The sequence below is a fragment of the Pieris brassicae genome, chromosome 1 (genome assembly GCF_905147105.1).
Source record: "Pieris brassicae chromosome 1, ilPieBrab1.1, whole genome shotgun sequence".
NCBI lineage: Eukaryota > Metazoa > Arthropoda > Insecta > Lepidoptera > Pieridae > Pieris > Pieris brassicae.
This window is the reverse complement of record NC_059665.1, coordinates 7,855,580-7,882,504: the sequence shown is the minus strand read 5'-3', so window position 1 is coordinate 7,882,504 and position 26,925 is coordinate 7,855,580. Positions and strand designations below refer to the sequence as shown.

General features: G+C 35.4%; 1 protein-coding gene and 1 non-coding gene across 2 annotated transcripts in view; one reads left to right on the top strand and one right to left on the bottom strand.

Moving 5' to 3' along the window:
• The window catches only part of LOC123715223 (alpha-2Da adrenergic receptor), a 161,181-nt gene that overhangs the window by 53,583 nt on the left and 80,673 nt on the right, over positions 1-26,925 (bottom strand). The window lies entirely within an intron of this gene.
• Positions 7,808-7,899, top strand: Trnai-uau. Its single transcript is given in 2 exon segments — positions 7,808-7,845; positions 7,864-7,899. It is a non-coding gene; the product is annotated as a tRNA-Ile (tRNA).

The following is a 26,925-nucleotide window of genomic DNA, read 5'->3' as shown; positions in this document are numbered from 1 at the left end:
ATCATCGGTTTTTCATTTATTGTTTAACTCGAAATCAGACTTCCTATAAAGTACTAACAAGGTGATAATATTATACACATTTAGTTTTCTTTAAACGATGTATAGTATGATTTAAGCCTTTTTATTAAAATATTTTGTTTAATTAATTATTCGACTATAAGAGGTTTGGTATAAACAAACATACCTCCCAAAGTAATTTTACCGGCCAACTTCTATAAAACTCACAATGAAATTCCGCGGACAATACGACCCCTTGTTAATCAGAGCACACGCAGGGTTAACATTACTGAGATTCTTTACGTCTACCTAATTTTCAATAACCCTTTCAAAGACATAAATTCATTAGTGGACGGACGTTGGGTCTCTTGGCCGGTTGAAGAGGGTTAGAGGCGTGAGAATGGAACAAAAGTTTTGTACGAATGGGTAGATAATGGTTACGTATCTATAGTTATAAAAGCTTACGTTAAACATTAACGAATCAGTGCTGTTAAGAAAAAACGGAACGAGTACTAGATTTTTAAAACGCACAGACCAGCTTTTTGGTATTGTAAGAGTCAATAACAAGAGAAGCCATAAACATTACGTAAACCTTATCGTCTTGGTCTATAACTACAATAAAAAATAGATAATTCTTCTTTTGTCTGAGATTACATTACTTCTCCTTCAATTGATCTGATCTAGGTCATTTTTCATCACATGCATCAAAGATTTATGTCCCTGGGGAATCGACCCCGGGAAATCCGAAAAGTAGATAAAGAAATTTGTAGATAAAATATCGTAAATAACACAGGTATACAACATATTTCAAACCCCGTAATTTTCAAATCGAAGACCTTTAATCCAGGTAAGAAAGGACTGCACTGTGTTTTCCAGCCTTGCGTTCAAACTCCGTTGGATAAAAACGGTTTTCTTTGCATGTACTTAATTAACAATTACAACTATCGCGGCACAACCGGCAAGATTCGACTTGAAATCTTTACTCTTATATCCAATTATCGACTAATGTCAAATGTGCTTAAAAGATTTATCAATGACAGACGCGAAAATATGTCTGCCACATGGACTTCCATATCGGGTTTGGCGAACAAACATTTTTTATTTTAATTTCAAAATATTTCTTTTTAAAACGCAATTAAATTATGTCTTAAGATTTACGCTATATAGTTTACTGAACCTTAATTAATTATAATTAATTAAGCAAAGGCTATTTATACCATAGTATCAGTCAAAATAGCAGTTTTAATTTGTCGGAGCAATGGCGTTACAGTTAGCTGCCATTGTCATTATATGTCACATAGCTTATTAACTAATAACGTCAAAGTCAAATCTGTTTAAAACCGTTAATGCTTGTGGTTTATTCGATTTAATAATCTTGTAAATCGATATTGTCTCTATATTATTCTTTAGAAGCACTAGAAATAGGCCAGTGTTATTATCGTAAATGTCCCTAAATCATAATATTGTTGAATACCGTGCTGGCAATATTATAACGAAAATAAACGTTATCAGCATTTGTGTAACAAGCAGCTCGGCTATGAAATTATTTGAGCCCATATATTGTTATTTATGTTATGAAAGGTTCTGTCACACCGTAGTGTTAATTTGAATGAAGTGAACACTCAGATTTTGATACTACTAAGAAGTTTATATATTTATTTTCGAACTCAAAACATACTGAAAGTATAGTTAAAGTGTAGTTTAGAATGTTGTTATCTTGACGTGGTATTGTTACAAAGAGCAATGCTTCAAATTGATCCCGATGATCGGTAAATAACTTACTATTCTGCTTATTTGTAAGAGCGTTAGTACCAAAGTGACATCAACATGAATATGATATTTTAGGTTAGTTTTTGGTTTAGGTTGATTGGTCCTTATTTGGTTAAAATAAAACTTCCTAATAATTTGTTGAGAAGAGGTGAAGATGGAATGTGGAATGTGTTTATTTTTTAAAACTGTAGATTTATATACAAAAATTATCCTACACTGGCCACTAGTGGTAACATGTGGTACCAAGATGCGAAGGGTGCGTAGACGATAAAATCGAGGCGCGGCAAAAAGTTGTCCTTTTCTGCGCGCAACCGTCGAAGCGTACGAACGTGTTCTTCTCAGAACAGTTCGATATCGTGGTCTTACGATAACGCAATTAACTGTTCTTTTCAGAACAAACTATTGTTTCATGACGATAACGTTTACAACTGTCCTTGACCGGACACATCACTGTTTCATTACGACACGTACTAATCACCTACAGGATTCCCCCTCTAGCGACGCGTACCGGCAGGCGTATAACGCGGCCTCGGCGAGTTGTTCTTGTAGGTATTGAGGTGTTCCCAGTGTCTTGTTGTTTCAGGTTGTTGTCATTTTGATGTTTCAGGTTATTTGATGGTTCATGCAGTTCGCTCGCACTTGATGTGATTTGCTTGTTGCAGGTACTCGTGGTTGTATCAGTAGGCACATCTTGCTCGGCGATAGTGTAGGCAGGTTTGAGTCTGTCGATAGAGATATTCATTTCACGGTTAGGTAACTGCAGCGTGAATATCTTGCTGTTTCGTTTCAGCACACGATAGGGTCCGTCGTAAGGTGCTTGTAATAGCTTCTTTACGGCGTCTATGCGTACGAATACGTATTCACATGATTGCAGGTCGCGGTGTACGAATATGGGTTTTGTGTTGCTGTGTGGTTGACTCGGCATTGGTTGCAGGTTACGTATTGCGTCGCGCAGCTGATCGATGTAGCCAGAGTCCATGATGACGTCATTGCGGGTCGTTGATAAGAAATCACCGGGTAAGCGTATGTTGCATCCGTAGGTAAGTTGGGCGGCGCTTACGCCGGTGTCACTTCGCATAGCGGCGCGTAATCTGAGTAGGACGGTTGGTAGCTCGTTGATCCAGCTTCTTGCGGTCTGTAGTCTTGCCTTTAATGTGGCTTTAAGGACACGGTGCCATCGTTCGATGATACCGTTACACTGTGCGTGGTATGAAGTTGTACGCGTTTTTTCGATCCCAAGTAAGCGAGAAAGAGATGCAAATACTCTGCTTTCAAATTGGCGTCCTTGGTCCGTTGTTATTGTTACAGGACAACCGAAATGGGAAATCCAACCTTCGTATACCGCTTTGGCGACGTCTTCAGCTGATATTTCGCATAGTGGGTATGCTTCGGTCCATCTTGTTGCTCTGTCGATCATTGTCACGAGGTATCTATGTCCGCTGGCCGCGGTAGGTAGCGGACCAACGATATCAATGTGAACGTGTTCGAATCGTTCGGTTGGTGAAAAAATTGATAATCGACTTGATGTGTGGTGTTGTATTTTGGCGCGCTGACACTGTAGGCATACTTTTGCCCACTTGCCGACGTCTGCGTTCATTGAGGGCCAGAAGCAACGTTGCGTAATTAATTTTCTCGTAGTCTTGATTCCAAGGTGGCTTATGTACTGCGTTGAATGCGGTACGTCGGTATTCTTCTGGTAGGTACGGACGTAACTGTGAGGTTGAAGTTTCGCAGTGTAATTTGATGTTTGAGACGGGCAGGTTGACTTTCTTGATGGTATCGCTATCGCGTTCTTGAGCTTGTGCAAGTAGATTGTAGTCGATCGGCGATGGACAGGTGATTGCTTCGACGCGTGATAATGCATCTGCAGCTGCATTTTGAGATCCACTGACGTGTCGTATATCAGTGGTAAATTCGCTGATATAAAGTAGCTGTCGGGTGCGTCTCGGTGATTCGCTGTTTGTATTTGTTTTTGTGTAAGCGAAAGTTAGCGGCTTGTGGTCGATATTATTATTTCTCGTCCCTCGAACATTTTGCGGAAATGTTTGACAGCCATGTAGATGGCGAGTAGCTCTCGATCGTAGGTACTGTAGCGAGTCTGTACGTCGGTGAATTTCTTCGAGAAATAGCCGAGTGGTTGCCATGACTTGTTGATAAATTGATTGAGTGCGGCACCAGCTATTTTGTCGCTAGCGTCGCTGAATATAGCAAGTGTCGCCTGGTGAGACGGATGAGCAAGTAAAGCGGCGTTTTTTATGCTCTCTTTACATGCTTCATAAGCTTGCGTTGATTCAGTGGTCCAGTCGATCTTAGTTTTGTCACGCTTTTTGACGTTGTGCAGGTAGGTATTTAAAGGCGCTTATATGGTGGCGGCATTTTTGATATTTTCACGGTAAAAGTTTATCATACTGAGAAAACGTCGTAGTTCTTCTACGGTTTGTGGTTTTGGAAAGTCTGTAATAGCTTGTACCATCTCTTGGGGTGGCTGTATTCCTTTCGCCGTGACTTGGTGACCGAGGAATTTGACAGTTGGCTGGCCGAAAACACATTTTGATGGGTTGATGGTGATGCCGTATTCTTCTAGTCGCTGTAATACGATGCGTAGATGTTTTCGGTGCTCTTCCTCGTCGATTGATGCTATGAGTAGATCATCAACGAAAGGGAATACGAAGTCGAGTTCGCGCAGTACTTCGTGAATAAAGCGTTGGAAAGTCTGTCCGGCGTTCTTTAGACCAGGACACATGCGCGGGAACTCGAAAAGACCAAAAGGTGTGATGATGGCGGTTTTCTCCACATCTTGCTCGCTGACTGGCAGTTGTTGGTACGCGCGATTGAGGTCGAGTGTGGAGAAAATTTTCTTCCCTGCGAGTTGGTATGTGAAGGCACGTATACGTGGTATGGGATACCGATCGGGCTTGGTTATGGCGTTGAGCCTTCGGTAATCGCCACACACGCGCAGGTCTCCATTCTTCTTTGGCACGACGTGAAGAGGTGATGCCCAAGGGCTTTTTGCTTGGTCTGCATAACCCTTGATCGATCATGTTTTGGAATTCTTTCCTGACCATTTCGTAACGATGCGGTGCAATGGGGCGTGGCTTGCAGTGAAGGGGCGGTCCGTTTGTTTCAATGAAGTGTTCAACGGAATGTTTGGGACTAAGCTTCATTGAAGTGATTCTGGTTGTGCCTGGGAAATCTGCTAGAATGCTGTGGTAATATTGCTCAATGTCAATACTACGAACTGTAGGTATGTCTGCAGTACTGAGTTGAGCGTTTGTTACCAGCTTTGTTTTCCCGTCGATCAGTCTTCGGTTTTTTACGTCGACAATGAGGTGGTGGTGCTGCAAGAAATCTGCTCCCAGGATTGCCTTAGACACATCTGCTACGACGAATTTCCATGTATATGGTCTTCGGAGGTTAAGATCAAGTTGGAGTGACTTCTCTCCGTATGTTGGAATGACCGTGTTGTTGGCGGCGTAGAGTTGAAACGGCAGTGGTTTTTCGCGTGAGCCTTTTTTCTTTGGTAGCACGGAGATATTGGCTCCTATGTCGACCAAAAAGGTAAGTTTCGTTATCCTGTCGGTAACGAAAAGGCGGTGTGATAATTCGGTAACGCCGGTTCCCGCCGCGGCCAGCGTTACTTTTAGTTTTCCGACTGGTTTATGGGCTTGAAACATCGGCATGGTGGTGTGCATTTCTTCGCGTCCATATCGTAGCGATGATGGTAATAGCAGTACGGCATTGGAGATTTTTTCCGGCTTCGATCTTCCATCAGTGACTCTCGTCGGTTTTCGTTGCGCTTTGTTGATGCGTTCCGCGAGCGTCATTGTAAATGGTGGCGAGAACGACTGTTGCGGTAGTTGTCGCGAGGTTGTGCTCGTAGCTCGGCAACTTCCAAAAACAACCTTCTTATTTCACCGATGAGGGTGTCGATGGTTGGTTGTTGTTCTGGAGGTGGCACACGGAGTGACAGTGAGATACCGGAGACTTCTTGGCTCGACGGATGTGATGAAACTTGACGCTCTGCACCGGAATTTTCTGTGTTCGTCATCTTCAATTTTCTTGGTGTTCTTCTCGGGGTCACCACTTTAGGTTAGTTTTTGGTTTAGGTTGATTGGTCCTTATTTGGTTAAAATAAAACTTCCTAATAATTCGTTGAGAAGAGGTGAAGATGGAATGTGGAATGTGTCTATTTTTTAAAACTGTAGATTAATATACAAAAATTATCCTACACTGGCCACTAGTGGTAACATGTGGTACCAAGATGCGAAGGGGTGCGTAGACGATAAAATCGAGGCGCGGCAAAAAGTTGTCCTTTTCTGCGCGCAATCGTCGAAGCGTACGAACGTGTTCTTCTCAGAACAGTTCGATATCGTGGTCTTACGATAACGCAATTAACTGTTCTTTTCAGAACAAACTATTGTTTCATGACGATAACGTTTACAACTGTCCTTGTCAGGACACATCACTGTTTCATTACGACACGTACTAATCATCTACAATATGAAATGAAATGGGATGGATCTCACATCCATCTATGTATCTGTTACATATATTCTGTCAACTTAACTCTAAACGCCTCCGTCAATTTAGGACTGATATTTTAGAGAAAAATTAAGAATTGAATCTTTGTGGCTCGTTTCGGTGTAAGGCCGGTTTAAAGGTAAGTTTCGCTAGCGGCATGTAAGAACAATTCGCAAAACGCTCACGTTTTCCTAATTAACCGAGTTGCCTGTATCGCGACTCAACAAATTGCGCTTTATAAATTTAATTGTAAGTAAAGTACATAGAATTGTTTCAACTGACGAGGTCAGGTCCATTGTAATAATTTATATGTTGAATGGTTTTTGAAGAAATACTTGTTTTGGCACGTTGGGCAAAAATGATGAGAGTAAAAATTTACGATGCGCGCGCACATCGTCACGAAAAACAGACACCCTGAAATTAGCAAATTTTAGTTCTTTCTATGGTTAGTGTCGTTTTTTCTACAAACGCAGAATAAAATGACAGAAGTATAACTTTTAACGTGTGTAAATAAGTACACACACGTTTTTGTTTGTTACTAAACTTAATATAAAGACATGTTAATATAATAAATATAAAGAAATGTTAATATAATAAATATAAAGAAATGTTTTATTAAAATGTTCTTCTCTATGGTAGCTCTGTCTTAATTGTGAATGTTATGAAGCCATTAACACAATGACCTATTAGTTGGCGGGATATCAATTTGATTTCAAAACATTTAATTACGTTCCTTATCTAATCAAATTGACATGGCCAAATGATATAGTGCAATCATTTGGCCATGTCAATTCGGCACGTCGGCTTCTCATTAATACTTACGTAGTTATATCTCATATGGTATGGTATTTCAATTTAATATAAACTTACGAAATAGAACCTATATTAATCTTCATGCTAGAACAGGTGCACTGCTCCGTACTTCCTTAAATCAATCGTTAATTAATCTAAATTAAATCAATTTTATATATTATTCGAATAGGTGACTCTGACTCTTCTTGGCGTACCATGTTGTTATATATAAAACGAAATTATGATCTCAGTTCAGAAATAAAATAAATTCTCAATTTTCAAGAGATTAAAAAATATCACGTAATATTAATGGGGACGTACACGCTAAACAAGTTTACATTTTAAATTTCCCGACGCGTCATGTTTTTATATTTTAGTTTCCGTGACGTGTCGGCCATCTTGAATTTCATATTCCCGCGTTAGGTTCGTGTGAATTAGGTTATAAATTATTAAACAACTATATGTTTACGTTCATAGATTCTAGAAAAATTCTATATTATACAAGAGTTTAAACTATTTACATGTATTGTACTATTTTAGTTAATTATTACGACTAAAATATTTTTTCTGTACGATATTAAATATCAAGATAGAAAGAAATAGCATTTTTTTCGATAGACATAATTTATTTCTCCTAATCAGAAAACAAGGATCCAAAATATATATATTGTTTTGTATTATACATAATAGGCATAAATAGTTCAACAATTTTGGATCCCCGCGCGTCGCTCCAGTGGCGCAATTGGTTAGCGCACGGTACTTATAAGGCAGTAGCCGTGAGCCATGCCGGGGTTGTGAGTTCGAGCCTCACCTGGAGCAATCTTTTATTAAATGATTTCATTAAAATTTTCGTTATCTTATTTTGTTGAATATAAGTATCATAAGTATATAATAAACATTTATATAGCTAGTCAATTACTTGTATTTTTTATTTAATATAGTTCACACTTCCTGATCTAGGCGCTTTATTATTAAAAAAATATTAAGAAACATATCAACATATTATTAGTATATGAAACTGTATTCAATTTAGAAAACAAATCATTGTAGCTGAAATTAAAACAAAGTCTTAATTGCTAACACGATTTATAACAAAAGCTGAAAAATTTCCACCATTTTCCAAATGATTGTACAATACGTGTTATGTGTTTTAATGCAGTGTGATAGAGAAGCATACCAGTATTTTCCAATCCGTTAATCAGTGCATCGAAGCGAGATGACTTTTTGTTCGTCAGTGCATTTTTTCTCTTTTTGTTATCAATATTATTGAATTTTTATGACCTACTTTGTTACTTTAAGCAATAGTCAAAGAACACTTATTGAATTAAGAAAATTTTTGAATTAATTTTCTGTCGTGACAGTGTTAGCACAGCGGCTTAACGTTCAATTCTCGAGGGTGATTTCTCTGCCGTGTTTCACAAATAATATATAAGTACGTAATAATGAGATAAACGCACAGTTGTGTCTGTCCCATGGCCGCATGACATACGACTGACCGTATTTATGACTTCGGTATGTCAAATCCAATACGTTTTTGACATACGAAATCACTTAGCGCTAAAACTCGACTCAGAATCTGTGTGTTGTCCTGAAAGAGAAAATATTGCAATTTTTTCTGCGTCGGTAAATGAAAGCTATAAATTATGGTCTCAAATCCTGCGAGGGCTGTGTTGTCACAAATAAATTAAGTCCCTTGAATTACTGAGCCGAGGTCAAATGTGGCCGGCCGAATTCGTGCCGAAGTCTTTCTGTTGAATAACAGAATAGAAACAAATAATTATAGTATTGTTATTGATTTGAAATAAGTGTAAGAATATATACAAGTCTTCTTCCTTTTTTTCGTCGCTTTGATTCAGTTCTTATTTAAACACTAATAATAATTAACGGCACTTAGTAATTATAAAACTTTTTTAATTATTATTTATTTATTATTATAAGTATAGTAGCAGTAGTTATAGATATAATTATCGAAAATTAAATCTGTACTGCATAAGCTGGAGGTCTTTACCCTGTATCCATTACTTCAGAGTGTAAAACGAAACGATGTATTTTGCTGGTTTCTTAATCGGACTTGTGCCTTAACATTATCTTATTCAAACCGGGTTCCTATATAATTTCCTTTTTATAGAAATAATTTGAATTGTATCTGTAGGGAAATGTGTTTCCACCACGTACACGGGTCACTTCCTTCAAACCTTAAAATAAAGACCAAATACCGAACTTTATATTAGGTACTTACATATGAAATTGGCGTTTTGTATGGGAGGAACAAAAAGTCGAATATTTTTAAATATAATATATTTAATTAATCAAAGTATGAACCATTGTTTTCTATGCACTTTTGCCATCTCATAGGTAGTTCATTGATCCCTTTACTAAAAAAAACTAGTCGGACGGGAATCAATAAAATCTGTGAAGGCGATTTGGACTGCCCCATCAGAGTTAAATTTTTTCCCTTGCAAGAAGTTGTCCAAATTTCGAAAAAAATGGTAATCTGTTGGAGCAAGGTCCGGGGAGTACGGAGGATGTCTTAGACATTCCAATGAAGCTCTTCTAATTTGGTAGCCGTCTGTTGTGCAGTGTGTGGTCTAGCGTTGTCGTGAAGTAGCAGTGGCGTGGAGCGATTGACCAGCCTAGATTGTTTAGGCGCTAGCTTTTCCATCATGGTTTGCAATTGCTGACAATAGACATCAGCCGTAATAGTCTGGCCAGATTTGAGAAAACTGCAATGAACAATACCGGCACTAGTCCACCAAACGCTTACAAGTAACTTTTTTGGGGTTAATTTTCGTTTGGGGCAGGATTTGGCTGGCTGGCCAGGATCCAACCATTGCGCTGAGCGCTTCCGATTATCGTAAAGAATCCATTTTTCATCACAGGTAATGATTCGGTTTAAAATACCTTCATTATTGTGCCAGTTCAGTAATGTAACGCAGCAGTCGACGCGCGTTTGCCTGTTTGCTTCAGTCAATTCATGAGGTACCCACCTTTCAAGCTTTTTCATCTTCCCGATTTGCTTCAAGTGAATTAAAACAGTTTTGTCACTAATACCGCAGCCTGCAGCTAACTCGGACGTGGTTTGCGATGGATCCGCTTCCACAATAGCCTTCAATAATTCATTATCAACTTGGGTCTCAGGCCGTCCACGGGGCTTGTTCTGCAGGTCGAAATTTCCAGAACGAAAACGTTGGAACCAAAAACGAACTGTGTTTTCTTTTGCAACATGACCGCCTTACACATCATTCACCCAGGTCAAAGTGGCCAGTACGACAAAATATTTATTATTATATATTTATTTTCGTTCTACTCCTGTCTACTGCCTATAAAACCTACTGCTATAATGTCCAGGGCCTTTTTGCTTTCTTATATTTTCTTGTACACATTTTTCTTAGTAAAAAAATAGATACATAATACAAAATGATATGCAAGATAAGAGACTTTTTTTAAATAAATAGTCATATTCTTTATCAATTATGTTCCTAATGAGATGTTTCTATGTCTATTGTATAATAAATCTCATACGTTTTCATACACGTTACATACACATCATTACTACACTAGCTTTTTCGTGGCTTCCTATGCAGCAGTACCGGAAATAATTTCTCATCTAAAGTACAGTTTCAAGGAAACTGTAACTGTTTCTATTATAAATAATACGTCGAAGTAAAATGTGTGTATGAAATATATTTACGCCTCCGGTGCAGAATCAAGGGTCATACTTAGTGTCAAGTCTCCACTCTCCGAGTCCTACCTTATGATTATTCATACAAATTGTTTACGCAAACGTTAGAGTTAATTGTTTCTATAAACACAGGGAATTATGATATAAGAATATTATATATTTATGACAGAAATACATACATCATCCTTACAGACTATGCCAATACGATAGAAATGGTCGATGTCGATGAGAAAAATTAAATAAAATATAATGTCGCTGGGTTGTCAATCGTCTGAAGATGGTGGCTCACTGGAGTGAGTTCGTAGTGACGAACAACGCCTTCCACGGTGAAGAAGGTTTTTAACAGTCACCAGTTTATACAGTCGGCTAACCAACATAATACCGTATGAAAAATAACAATATTTTCTTTTACACATACTTAAAATATTAACTTTAATCATGTTTGAGGGGGAAAACAAATCACTTAATACAATACTTAGAGTTCACAAAGTAAAGCGTCTTATTTGTTTAAATGTAGTTAGGATTATAATATAAATTAGTTTCAAAAACCACTTAGTAAATTCCATTACATTTAAACATCCAACATTAAATATCCAACTACTTAAAGTAATAAAAGTTAAGTTGTACTTAAGTCTCTTTAGAAGTAATTTCAAAGGATAAATACTTACAACCTAGAGTCCTTAAAGTATTACGCCTGATTATTTTTTATGCGTAATTCTTTCATTCAGGTTTTGTTTTCAAAACGTAAATTTTGCATATTATAGTAATTGTAATCGACACAAATAGAAAACGAAATCTGAAACAGCATTTAAACTAGTTAATATTTGTTGAATTATACATTGTATAATTATATTATTAGTTAACAAAATAAATGTTTTCCAAATTGCTATTTACGGTTCCAGTGTCATCGGGACAACAATAGAGGATTTTATTTCTACTCTATATTAACTACTCGCGTACGAGTACTACAATAGAATATAAGCGAAATAATAAAATGTTAATTGCTGTGTAACGAATGAATGCAATGTAGCAGTTGAAGAGAATGCGTACGTTTGGCTATACTTTCGTGGCGTAACTCCCATGATTTAGTTAATTGCTATGAAACGACTGGAATCAAAGTAACATTTAAAGAGGAATTCTACGTCTGGCTATACTCTCGGGGCATAACGACTGAAAGCAAAGTAACAGTTGAAGAGAGTGCGTAACGAAAGTAAAGAGTGAGAGTAACTCCGAAGATTTAGGAAATCGCCACGCTTATAAAACTAAGTTTGCTTGAGTGAGCAAAATGTAAACGTCGCAAGAGCTAAAGACTTTCGGTCCAGTGAACGTGTCTTGCGTTGGCTACCTGGCGATGGGACGTGAGCGCAAGGACACCAGCGACGGCGTTCATCCGACAACCTGGAGCAGTTGGCCATCAGTACATGGACACGGCAAGCCCAACTTGCCGTGTGTTGCAAGGGATCTTTGGAGGGGGTTGCAGGGGGTCTATGCCCTACCATGCGGTTCTAAATACTAAAGTTTTTTATTTGTTTGTATGAAGAACTTTACATAAATTATTAGTCTAATAGACGAATTTAAGTGTGTAAACGATATTAACAAAGTAAAGGAAAACTCCATTGGTGCATAATCGGTGCATGGTGGAATGTACTATAAGGGGTAGAAGTCGCACCCTCAAGTCTAGCCAAAGCCTTTATTTTCTGTGTAATATAATTATTGTATAGATATTAACATCAATAAATTGCAGAACTTAGTTATCTCTAGAACACCTGTGGGTACACTGCATTTAATTTTAGTGTGTTTGTCTCTCTTTGTCGGTAAGCCGTAAAGTCCAGTATAAGTCGATATTTAAACTCAAATACGATGGCTTACACACCGGCTGTTTGTATTGCTCTGGTAAGTTAGACGATTTAGCGATTCTCCTATCGCCATTTTGTAAAAAGGTATTTGTGAGGTTTAAATCTAGTGTAATTTAAAATCTAATGTACATTAAAAAAAAGTAGTTTTGGAAATGTTTTTTTGAAATTATATATTTGGTTTTTATAAACTATGGTTAAATCTATAGAACATTTTGTTTCTGTTTGACATCATTAGTTAATTCGACTTTCGTAATTGTTCTATAATTAAATAATGACCAGGGGCTATTGCGTACACTCAAAAGGGCGTTTTTAGCATTCTAAGCGTAGTCATTGGGGACGAAAATGGAATACATAAAAATACAACTTTCTCATATTGGGAGAATTTAGACAGAAAATGATATCGAAGTGGGAGAAACTGTAATAAGAAGCTCATACCGCTTAAACAACTCAACTTTCCCACCAATAAACCACTAGACCTAGGCCTTGGGGCGTTTACTGAATACCTGCACAGATTTAGCTTGAACTCAGATCCGTCATGTATGTGCGACCGCCATCAAGTCAGACAGTGATGCGTCTAATTATAGTATTTGGAGCTTTTAGGTGCGACCTGAAGCAAGCGATATAAAGGTAACTACCGTGCTAAATGCTAAGAAGCTCTGAAATATTAAGAAGCTCGCAGATCGCAACTGGAAGGTTTCTTAAGTAGTGAAATGCGTCACTCACACAAGAGCGTAGCGGAGGCGAGACAACCGGCCTCCACTCGGCTAAAACAAGTGTAGTGCAAATTAGACTAACGAGTTTAAGTGTTTGTAAACACTGTTAACATAAAACAGTTCTTGAAAGGCTACTTCTGTGTGGTCATTAAAAAATGTAAAAGATTTATTTTATATAATAGGGGGCAAACGAGCCAACGGGACGCCCAAAAAGGGCAGTCATGGATACCCATTTTTACTGGGTGCGTAGCTGGCCTTTGAGGCAGGAGTACACTCTAACTTCGCATAGTCGAAGGTTGTATCTCTCAGGAAAGACCCCCCCTGGGAGTCGAAATCATAGTTCGCTAGTACGCAAAATAAAGTGCATTGTGAAACGGTTTTTATGGTTATGCTAAAAATGTATGTCAGTAAACGGTGCATATAATATTCTAAGTGCAAATTGCAGTGATAAGTATGCTAAGAAAGAGCACGTAACCTAGTCACAGGTAACTTTAACTTAAAAGGGTTCCGAATCTATAAAATTATAATACATTTATGAACAATAAACTTGTACTCCATATAAATATAACTAGTTGATAACAATGCGATTTATATTTAATATTAAATGTGACTATTAAACGACCAGAGTACTTGTTGTTTTAACATATGTGATTATAAATTTTCTTTCACAAAGTCAAATTAGATAGAAATGACTTCCAAGTAATAAATGTTAACGTAATAAATTATTAGTTATTATAATAAATCGCTCTAAGTTGTAACTTATCCCAACACTCATTCGTATAGTTCGTAGCTAACTTGCGTTATCGAACTGTTGCATAGTGATGGAATAGCTTAAACGATCTTATTTAGCTCAAGTTAGTTCACTTTGAGCACGCCACCTATTTGGTAAAGATACTTCACTAACAAAACTGGAAAGGATTTAATTACAGTAGTTTCAAAGGAATTTAAACATGCTTTTATGTGAAATAGTTGTAGATTTATGCTGTATTATACACAATTATTCAAGTATTTCCGAACAGTTACTTATATTTATTAAGTTATATATATATTACTAGCTGACCTGGCAAACATCGTTTTGGCATGTATTTTTCCAGGAAAATTAATAATACATAGCTTCAATCCGTTCAAAAAGCGTTTTTCTTAATGTGTAAAAACTATGTTAACAAAAGACAATACTATATTTTTTTAGATCAATAAAAATAACTTATCTACTACAATAAAAAATTAGGGTTGATCGTAAAGCGGTGACAATTAGGGGTAGAGGGGCGAAAAAGGGTTGTATGGATTTTTGTATGCTGTATTGTAAAAATACAAAACGTAAAAAAAAACTAAAAATAAAAATAAAAATTTTGGGGTGGACACCCCTTATCACTTAGGGGTTTGAAAGGGATAGTAGGCTATTCTCAGACGTACTGAATATGCGTAAAAAATCATTATTGTTATTATCGGTTATCGTTTCGGAGGAGTATGGGAACGAATATTGTGACTCGAGGATTTTATATATATAGAGATTACGAAGCTTCGAGAGAAGTCCAAACACACTTATGGTCGTCCTAGTGTTGCAGCTCTGCGACCGTTTGCCTTCTAGGTCATAAAAACTAAATAAAAATCTTTATTCATGTTAAAATAATGTACACTTAAGAACGTCAAAAAGAAGTTATGCTTCAAAATTTACATTTTTGAGTTCATAAAAACTTGCTTCAGTTTTTTTACATATAAGAAATGTATGTAAGAATGGTATATTTCTATTATGTCAGCTCCGAGTCCCAAGCTTTAAAACGGTTAATAGATTTTTATTTGACACTTTATTAATTAAAGGTTGAAGAGGAAATATGTCAATCATATTTACGATGTGCCAGGCACAGAATGTATCGAACAAGAAACTAGCAAAAATAATAATAAAAAAAACACCTAACACGAATTAAGTTCAATGGCGGTTTTTCTATGGACAGTTTCAAGTAAAACAATATGTTTGAACTAAAGGGCTCATATTGGCTTCTAATGTACGATGATAGTTTAAATTTTGTTTACTTTTCTAATTATTAAATAATATTTATATAATATATATGTAACGTAACTAATGTAGGTAAAATAACTCACATCAGAACGTCCAAAGAGTTTTATAAAATTTAAAATTATATTCATATTTTGATGCGCTTTAGTCAGGCACAGATCTAATTAAAAATCCAAGACAAAATTAGTTTATACAAAGGTATATTATATAAAGGTATAAAATCCTTTTAAAGAAGTAAAATATTTTACATTTAAAGAATGTGTCCAGGAAAATAATATACAAAAGACATTTAAGATTGTAAAGTCATGAGTCGAAACAGTTCAGTTACTGTGATAACATGTGATTTATCCACAGGTAAGGTAATGTATAGACTTAATTTATTTATTAAGAAAAAACTTATACGACGGTAGAACACTAATTGGTCGTCCAACGAAGCATCGACATTCTCTATAATAATTAGTTTAAAATGTTAAGGTGATCGCTGTAAAGTGCGCACATTAGGAGCCTGTTATGTAGCCCTAGCATAGGATATTTTACATTGGCAGCAGCTGTTGACATGCGAAAACTCCAATCCAACTCACCTTAAGACAAACGGAACCAAATAGAATCACGAGACATTTCTCTGATATTTAGTAAAAACCTACCTACAAATATTTAATAAAAAAACTTTTTAAGGAGTGACGATGAGATTCTTGCCAGGTTTTCTCATCCGCCTCTCTCTACACCCTTTTAAGAACTGGCAGTAAATTTAAATTTAGAATCTTTTTTATACTGACGTAAATTACGTTACCTTCACGATTAAATGATATTTTGACGCCATTGTTGATGTAGTATGTTCGAGTTAAAATTCTATAACATACGTACAATAAATTGTATTCTTTACATTATATTTGACACATTTGTAACTAGCTTTCATAACTTGCACAGTAGAAACAAGAACTAAGCGAGCGAAATACTTCGTAACATTTGTTAATGACTGAAATTCTCTCGAAAGGCTTAACTTCTTAACTTGAACCTTTCTTTGTAACTACTTGTAACTTATGCGAAATCTTATTTGTTGTTTCTAACACAATAATTGCACCTCTATATTTGCTAAAGTTAGTGCATAACTTTGTTTTTTTGTAACGCTGTTTCAGAGAAATTTTGAGGATAACTTAGGCTAAGGAATATTTTAATTATTATAAAAAACTAGTGATAGCATTATTGTTTATTATAAAATGAAACATTGTTAAATGGTGAACCAGGCGGCGTTTATTTTTGTAGTTGTCACCTTTATGGATTAATAGTTATTGCATTTTGATCCGCGGATAAACAGTATTGGCGACTATAAAATGTGGTAACAATTTTTTAATAAAAAGACATCGTAAAAATCGTTTTGTGCACAAAATGTACAGAAATGTATATTCTACAAAGAAATGTTGTTTAAAAGAACTATTAAATGTGCTTCAGGCCGGCAAGGTAAGGCAAGCCATTTACTTTTCATTCATTTACTTGATCCAGTTGTCCAGCGAATTGGGGTTCGATCTCGAGGTCTGGTACGCACTTTGCCAGTCACGTTATAAGCTTAATGTAATCGTTATCAGGCTATCATTTTTTTCTGCCACATCCTGTATTTACCAACTCAATGTTTAAACTGGCGCAATAATTTGGTACATTATTAAAATTCAGCTGTCAATTGAATATTAATGCGAGTTTGTTTAGGCCTTATTTCGTCTTTAACGAGTTTGCAAGCGAAAATTCAGATGCTTATGGTAATTAAACACGGAAAGGCGAATTTTGATTTTATGGAAGTGGTATTTAGCATTTGGTAATAAATATTTATATTGACAATATATTATTAACTTTGCTGCTAAATAGGAGATTTAATGGTTTGATTTTGAAATGTAAAATTTTCTACTCTAATATTATGAAGATGAAATTTGGCTGTTTGCTAAATAGGCTCGAATAGGACCGATTTAAAAAATATTAATCATTAGGATCCCACATTATACCCGATGAACTATATTTTTTTTTGAAAAAAGTTAAGATTTGAATACATCTATAATGTAACCGAAGTTGTGAAAAAAACAGCAATCAAAATCCCAATATCACGTACGCTGCGGATACTATAGACAATAGACCAGTGTTGTTACAATTTATAGAAGAAATCAATATCTACAAAAAGGCCACAAAACACGTGCAACGGAAAAAATATAAAATTCAAAGTTTCCGAGAAGAGCTTTAGCCTATGGCTGTATAGTACAGCTAGTATATTTTATAGCGGCGTAGCCATGGTTAGATATATTAATTAGACGATGTGATCATTTCTATGACATGATGTTCTTCACTGTGCGAGCAAATCGCGAATGAAATCCAACGCACAGTCAGAGTTCCAATGCGCTATCCCAGGTCGTAAACCTGCATTAACCACTGTTCCAACAACACATGCACGTCATACATACTCGAATACTTTATACACATATCACACACATACAATGTTTCAGCAACTTAATAACAGCTTATTCAAGCATTAATGAAAAAGCCTTTGAAATATTACGCCTCATTAAAATCGGAGGTGTAAGGTGGAGCAATTTGTCACACGTGTCGAGAGTCTAAATAGAAACAAGTTTCTGATACCTGGATCTGCGAGATTTATCGGGTCTCTTGTGGGGCATACATACCTACATATTTACAATTTAATACATACGAAACAGTAACAAGAATTACTTAGTAGGCCAGGCTCAGATGTGCTTTTCAACTCGGGATACTATATTATCTTTTCAATGAGACAGGAGGCAAACGACCTTAGGTAAAGTGCTTACCACCGTATAGACCTTCAACACCTAACAGGTGTGTTGTCGTTGTTTAGAGGTAGTTGTACGTTCTATTCTCGAAGCCCTTGAATCGCGACTGATCAGAAATATATGGAATGGCCACAGTTTCCATTAAGGGTTAGTTTGCGGCATGAAGTGTCTTAAAAAAAATTGAAAGCAGCTGTTATCTATACGTCACAAAAAATACTGAACGATTTAGAAATCAACTTTGTAAGACAAAATTGATTTTAAATCTTTCTGTTGTAAAATAATACAAATTGGACATCTAAAATGAATACAAGCAATGTTAGCAGTGTTCTTATTTAAAGACTATATACAAAATAATAATTATGAGTTAATAATTTTACAACATTGGAATAGCGACGAATAACAATCGGTGTAGCCGTCATTTAACGAAGACTCAATAGGTATACCAAAGACAGGTTATTCAGCCCTACATCTACAACGTACTTTACGTTGTAAGTTGCGTTAAGAAACTATCAGAAGTCTCCTACTTAGTATCGTATCGTCTGAGGCTCAGATTTCTGTATCTGCTTCGGGATCATTTGTTTTGTCTAATAGCCAATTAGCCAACCTCAGGTGCACGCCACACGCCGTTGACTTATTGTGTCTAAGGCATGCCCGCTTCCTCACGATGTTTTCCTTCAGCATATTAGCGAGTGTTGATTACGCATAGACATTTCAGTATGAATTTAACCCAGAGATGATAGCCTTCCGCTAATACCACTAAACCAACACTATAATAATAAGTATGAGTTGATTACAGAATTGGCTCAAGACTTACTTCTCGTAAATTGTTGTTTGTTTAGTAGCAAAGTTACTTTTAAGGTTGAGTTGAAAATCGTACATTGGAATTTAGACAATAATCAAACAATCATTAGGCAGGTGAATTCAACGTAATAAAATTGAAATTATACGCCTCGAATCGTACTCATCAATTTCAAATCATGCAAACACGTAAATCATCAAACATATTTCCTCTAATTAACGAATCCTAGAACATTCAAACAATTTACAACTAAAACTTTGCAATAGTTTAAGTGTGTAAAATTGAATTTGGCTGGAGTTTACCGAGCGTCGTAAGCACCCTTATATTATATAATATATAATATCATTCAGGCATATTAAATTTAACAACAGGAATAGTTGATTTTACTGCTTTCGAGCATGGCTCGACGTTGTTGTTTACAATCTATAGATTATGATAAATAAAGTCCTTTGTACCTTCGTCTACGCAACATTTCTCATGTCTTTATGTGCCCAAACTCAACTCAAACTCAAAATAACTATTCATATAGGTTACCATATACACTAATGAAAGTCAATAAAAAAAATTGATTCAAAATTTACATTGGTAAGAAACACTCCGCCACTCTTTTTAATCGTCAAGTTTTGAGTCATACAAATTATTTGAACTTGAGCAAATCAATCCCAAGGATTGGTAATAATAATTTATAATAATTTAAATAATCGTCTCATTTATACAGTAATGACAGAATGCTCCATGAAACTACAAAATCTGATTTTGTCACCCCTCTTCAAAACAACGCATCTATAAGCACACGAGGTTGATATCCTCAGGTGCCACACTGCACCATTTGGTTCGTCGTTTCTTGCGAAAACTGCAACGCAGTGGAAGTCTTTGCCCACTTCTATCATTTCTAGACAGTATAATATGGATTAATTTAAACGGAGATTACTAAGGTAATCTTCTGAACAGCCGTGCCGATAGGCATCATCTCACAACAGGTGGGATTGTAACCGAAGTCTATATATACATGTACATCAATATCATAATATATTACAATAAGAGTCTATTTGTGTGGTTGTGGTTTTTATACAATAGTATAAAAACCACATACCACACATACCATAACCATATATACATGAATTCCTGGTTGCATGACTCGCTTATTGTAAAGTTCGTAAAGTTCGGTTGCAGAGATTCGATCGGTGCTTATTGACTTATTAAGCGCAAGCTGCGTCAATTGGGTGTGCACCAATACCTTATAGTGCGAAACCTGTTTAGATATGTAAGGCCCAAATCTGTTAGCTGCCCTATTTTAAATCAATAAATCATTTTGAAATAAAGACAAATGAATGCTTCAAACTATTTTTTACGAATAAAAGGCGCCGAGTGTGAACTAGAGAGACAGTTTTTCTTAAAATAACTACGAGAATGGTAACAAGTGTAAACTTTTATTTCTAAACCTTTTCTCCTAATATAAATTTATTTAGCTTTTGGAGCTTTTAAAAGATTTTTACACCTAGTCCATTTTACTTCTAGACTTTAGAATATAGAATTAAGAAATCACATAAATATAATCAAACGCAATAAATAGTTATTAAGAAAACAGAAAATAAACATAATAATTAATATAAATTTAAAACAGTAGACAGCCGTGTTAGTCTAGTGGCTTCAGCGTTCGACTCTCGTCCCTCAAGCCGTAGGCTCGAACCCTGGGTGTGCACCTACGTACTTTCTGTCACACATATTTAACATTATGTGTTAAATGTAACACTAGCTCGTACGGTGAAGGAAAAAATCTTAAGGCAAAAAGTCGACAACGTCAGTCACAGACAAATCTCATCTAATTAACTATTAGATAAAACCAATTCTGACGAAACATATACAGAAATTTGAGGCCCTTAAGATTGTAAAGCCACTGGATTTTCATTGATCCAACTTAAAAATGCAAAATTATCATAAAGGCATTTTAATGTTTCCAAGTACATTTTGTAAATGAATAAGACAGGCGTAAATACAATGCAAGTTATTCCTTACTTTTGTAAAATCACTTTCACATTGTATCTTTTCTACCTGAAGCTAAGAAATAGTCCGCCATGTAAAAAAAGAAATTTCAGTGAATAAGAACATTACTCGGCTCGTTTCATATAATATTCGACATAATCAAAACGCGAACTCGACATTGACTTTGTTCGGTAGGTTATTGTTCAAAATAAAAGACTTCAAACTCTTCAAAGAATAGAAAAAATAGCTCATTTTAGCGCGTTTTATATAGGTATTTTAGTACAGAAGCCGTGTATACGCATCCGAAATATTATAATATGCTAAAATATTAGGACTTGATAACTTTAAAACAGACGAACTCAAATAATTAAAGTGGAAATGGGCCGGTCTTTTTTCCTGCGTTTGTGATGACAGATAGGTCAAAAATACCATTTTGGAATGACCCAGAGCGAATAAAAAAGACGCCTGGGAAAATAAAATAAAAGAGTTAGCGGGGAAAGATTGGAGATAACTCCGTCTAAGGTTGTGTACTAATTAAATATAATATACACTTATTGTAATTCTTCATTTTTGACGACTTTTACGAGTCGAACAGGCGTGAATACGAATTGATAGATTTCCAAGATACTCAATAATAAAAAGTCTTCCGTGTTAGGGAAAGGGTCTCAGTAAAAAGGGAAAAAATAATCAAAAGTAAGAATCTCTAATTAAAAAAGAAACGACTGTTTGCTACTCACAATCTTAAAGACTTGCGTTCTTACCATGCCCGTTGCATGGCTTTCTTTCTATGTACACAGTTCCCCGTTCGGTGGAAAATAAATTGCATTTATTTGATGTTTAGTGTTCCTGTAATATATTCGATTAGACTATGGTTTCACGGCAATAGACATTGAAGGCCCTGTCTTAAATTAAAAACTAAGTAAATTTGCTCTTTCTTTTCCAATAAAACTATATCAATAAAATAATAAAGTAAATAAGCTAAGTTCGGAAGAAAAATACACTAAATATGAATGTGATGGCGTAGTGAAGTGAAACTAATATCGATAAAATCTTACGACGTAGTGATTTTCACTACATTGGCGCACGACACTTTTCCATATAAAATTGTATCTCTTATGACCTGGAAGTAAATGTCTCAATTTTTAGATAAAATTCTCACGTTCTGTATGATATTGAGTAAGGTAAGACATTTTTGTAACAAGTTTGTAACCAACATTAACGATTATTGGTTAAGATGACGATCGTGAATTATATTAAGAAACGGTGACTTCAAATCAACATATAATTTTTCAATGACCAAGACGAGAACTTGACATAAAACAAAAGGTTATGATAACCCCAAACTTTACTATCGACATTTGTCACATCCCTATCCACATTTAAGCCCGAGTCGTGACAGCAAGTCCTAATGAGACGACACTAGACACAGCGCTGTTGACTTAACAACTTTGCGTTCACACACATTACGCGTGCATATGCGGAATAAACCTATTACGTTGAGGCGAACTAAATGTAACATGAATTTAAATTTATTTATTCGCTTACATATCATACAACACCGTTCAAATTGTGTTGAATGAAAGGAAAAATATTATAAAATATTTAAAAATCTGGTGTTTACTACTGACTGACTTAAATGACATATATTTTAAGAGGTACAGCCTATCTTACGTAAGTTTAAGCGCTTCGAAATTTTGAGTATGTATATTGCAATCATCAATCTATGTTTAGATTTTTTTATATAATACAAATACGAGCAGTCTTCGCAAACCCATGGATGCGTTTTTAGTGGATGAGTTACCTGCCATTCAGGGAGGAGTACACTCTAACTTTGAATAGTTGGAGGTCGTATCTTTTAGAGAAGACCACTACCGGGAGTAGATTCCACACTTTGCTAGTTCGTAAAAGAAAGTGCCTTGTGAAAAGGACTGTGCAAGACTTCCAGCCATCAAGGTGATCATGATGAAATGTTGAATTGATACGGCTCGTACGGTGTTAAAACGAGGTAGGAGGGATCAACTCAAACAATTCTTTAGAACACTTACCATAGTACAATGAAACTGTAATGAAAAGTTACTGAACATTTTCAGCAACTTCATAAAGACCTTTCACCGAGTCGTTTTAGCAAACTTGCAGTGTCAATAATTTGCTATTAATATTATCTTTTCTGCCTTGTTATATTCCTACATAATTGCTATTGTATATTCGGGGATACTTGGCAGACACATGCGACCTCTTTGTGCGCTGCGATATTGCGTGCTACTCGATTGTGTGGATGTTGCATGGATCTGGTTAGCCCTGCTCTTCATATTCACATGTCATTTTTATAAGTATCTCATTGTCTTCACTTTAACTTGTGTGATGTTTGACAGCAAAATAAACTTGTACCGGTGACCACAGAGCTGGTGCTTTCCTCGCTCAATTAATAAGTATCGCAATACAGCGAGAGAAGGCTGCCCGCGTTAAAGGTACACAAAGGTACACTGCCACAGTGACCAAACTTTTTTAATTTGTTTTAAAATAATAAAAATCGTTTATTTGCCAAGATAGTGGTACAATGGTTAGATCGATCAACTACGAATATCCGTACAATCAGCCATATATAAATAGGCATCCAAATGTCATATAAATTTTTACAATGTCTTATTAAGAACATAAAATGTCAAATAAGGTCAAAGTTATTTTTTTTTACAATCGGTGTCAAATCTATGGTCCAAATACTCGCCTGCGTTATAAAGGCACTTTGCCTTTAAAAGAATAATTTTCTTTTTATCAATTGTTAATTTTTTTGTTATTACTATGTAGGTTAACAAGATTGTAACTACTGTATCTTGTAATAATAAAAATAAGAGTAACATAAATTTATTCTAATTTAAAGGTACTTACCAAAAAAAAAAAATCCTATAAGAAGGTAATGATTACAATATTGTTATTCTAATAACAGCAATATTTTTGCCGTTAGTTATTGTGTTAATTGTTACACGCCCTCCACTAAGCTAAGACAAAGAAATTATTTTCATTTTAATTTAGCTGAGCTAGCTACTAATACCTAAAAAATTATCGAATGCCTAAGGAAATACCCTCGTCAAATTATTTAAAAATTATGATAAAAACTAACGAATCCAAAGCGTAAAAAGTGTCCTCAAATTTGTCACGTAAAAACTGATTCGAGTTTTAAACCATAACGCTCAAATGAACTTGGCAACTTTAACCTGACGTCAACTTGAACCGCGATTATCTTAACGTTTGAAACGCGATTAGAATAACGTTGAGTTAACGAGATTGAGTTTCGTTGAGTATCTGCACTTGGGAAAACGATTAGGAATTATGGAAATCTTACAATACTTTAAAGTATCAATATTTTTTAATATTCGATTTTCTTCACATCATATTGTGTTCGTGTACTAGGAGTATATAGGTTGGACCAATGGTAAAAAATAATAAGTAAAAGGCAATACGGATATTAGTTTCTCATACACACGCACACATACATAGGCATTTATACACCAATATTTGGCCGCAATTTTGGAGTTGGCCGATGAAAGTATTTCTTTTATAATCATGTCTGTAGAGATATAATTTAAAGAAGATGAAGAGTATTAGTAATACCACATATTAATTATTAAAACATAATTTGTCTCATATTTACGTTACAAATTATTATTTTTTTAAATTTTTGAATGGCACTTCACATTGACATCTCTTTATCACTCGGCCGCAGCTTCTAAATCGGTCCACGCTTATATAAGGAAGGTCTGTAGTAGGGCGGCCGTGAGCTTTCTGCCAATTGAGACCGAGTTACGCTTGCCATAACAGCCCGAGATGAGGCCCTTAAGGGCAACAGCGAGATCAATTTAAAAAAAGTGAGCTTTGTGACTTAATGTTGAAAGGCAAAGCATTAAATCTATATATAATTGTTATAAATGGTTTTGTTTTCTATCCCATATCCTCTACCTTCTAATATAATACAAATATATATTAAATTATTTTAGATTTTTCAAAAAAAGACAACAGATATACTTAAAGCTTCTAAATATAGTAATAAATCTTTACGATACATACGAATAACGCTCTGACTGACTTTTATTACCGAGTGCAGAACGATGTGAACATCACATAGATAACAATAAAAACCTTGTCAGCTTTTTAGACATATATTTAAAAATTTTAAAAAGACCAGTGGCGCTACAACATTTTAAGTTTGGCTAGGTTAGGTTAGTGATCTGTTTCTTGATCATTTGTTTTTTTTAAATATACATTTAGGTGATCAGCCTTCAGTGCCCGGAACATGCATTTAAGTCTAAGCTATAACGGTTTTCTCACGTTCATCGTACGAGCGAGTGTTAAATGCATATAGATAGACAGTCCATTGATGCACATCCGGGGATAGGACCTCAGGAATGAGGATCACATGCTCAAGCCAGCAGGATACCTACGGGGCCCTATACAAAAAAGATAGTCTAGTACCATATTTGTAAAGAATTAGTCACGTGAACGGCTTGACCAAATGTCGTTAAGTTTGTTAAATGCATGGAAACAAAAGCCGAAACGAAGATCTCGGATACCAAGGCCGACTTCTTACATTGTCGATGGACACGGAAACAAAGAATAATTACATTTTCTTGTGCACTGATGTAAAATAAATTCAATGTTTCATTAGGGATGTCGTTTGGTTTCATTATTTTTCTAATTAAGACCCGTCTACTAATGAGATTAAGTCCTCGTGATTTTTATAGGACAAGTGCTTGCTCAAATATCCTTTCAATATCAAATGAATATCGAATGTTGTATATTTAAAAAAATCTATATTTTATTAACGTCTACAGTGTACACATAACCTATGCCAGATACATACACCTGCTTTGGTAGATTGCTATTTTAATTTCTAGTGTAGAAATTCATTCTGCAGTCCATAATGAAATTGGAAGGAAAAAAGGCTAGTTCGACGGTCCATTCCCTTTTTTGTTAAATATTAATGACAGATGACACATATATCATCTGTCGTTCTGATACGATATATGTAACATCACATGTCAGTTTTAGATAAGACGAAACATTTTTATATGTATAAGTACTAGTTGACCCGGCGAAATCCGTTCCGCCTAACAGTCTAGTAATATCGTTTTATCTTTAGTTAAATTTATTTAGGATTTTCTTAAGGGATTTTTTTTGCAAATACAGAAATGTTTTATTACTGAAAAAGAAGAATGGCAGTTTTACACATTAGACCTCTCTAACGCCAATATTGCGATATTGCCTGTTAAAGCACTTTCCACTTTCAGATATACAACATTTTTTTATTTTGTTATCCGTCGCAGGAACAAATAAATCTGATGGTTTGCCGACACGTGAACATACCACATACATGAGAAAAATATTCATTTTCTATATAAACACCACAAATACTCAAGGATTGTGTCTTATTAATCGTCATGGCGAATGCACGGAAATTTAATTCGCAATTCAAAGAGTTAATCGGTTGGGACCATTGGAATCCTCGGAATGAGAACTTCTTCACCTTTGAATTTTTCTTTATCGTCTTTTATATACGTAGTTTTATCAACAGATGGCACCACATGCTGTTTGCATTCGAAAAATTATCATTGAAATATCATAAAAGATTACATATCCGATATTATATTACTTATTCTGCTATTCGGAACGGAGAAGAAAGCACCAAAAAAGAGATAACTTCATAGAGATAGATAAGAAGATAGGTGTAACTAACACGACTTTGTTTTATATATTTAGATATGAGCATTTATTACTTGTTGATTGAGGTAAAGTGGCAATGTATATTGGCTACTGACTGCGGCTAACTTCATATTAAAATTGATAAAAAGACCGGTTTCAAGACACTCGTAAAGAACTGCAAAAGTTTCAAATATTAAGGCAAAATTAAATCAATCAATAAAAAAAAATTATACAGCAAAATGGACATTAAAGCTATTGAATATGAAAACAACAATTACAAAAATGTAAATTGCTGCATAATGCTTGGATTAAAACACTACG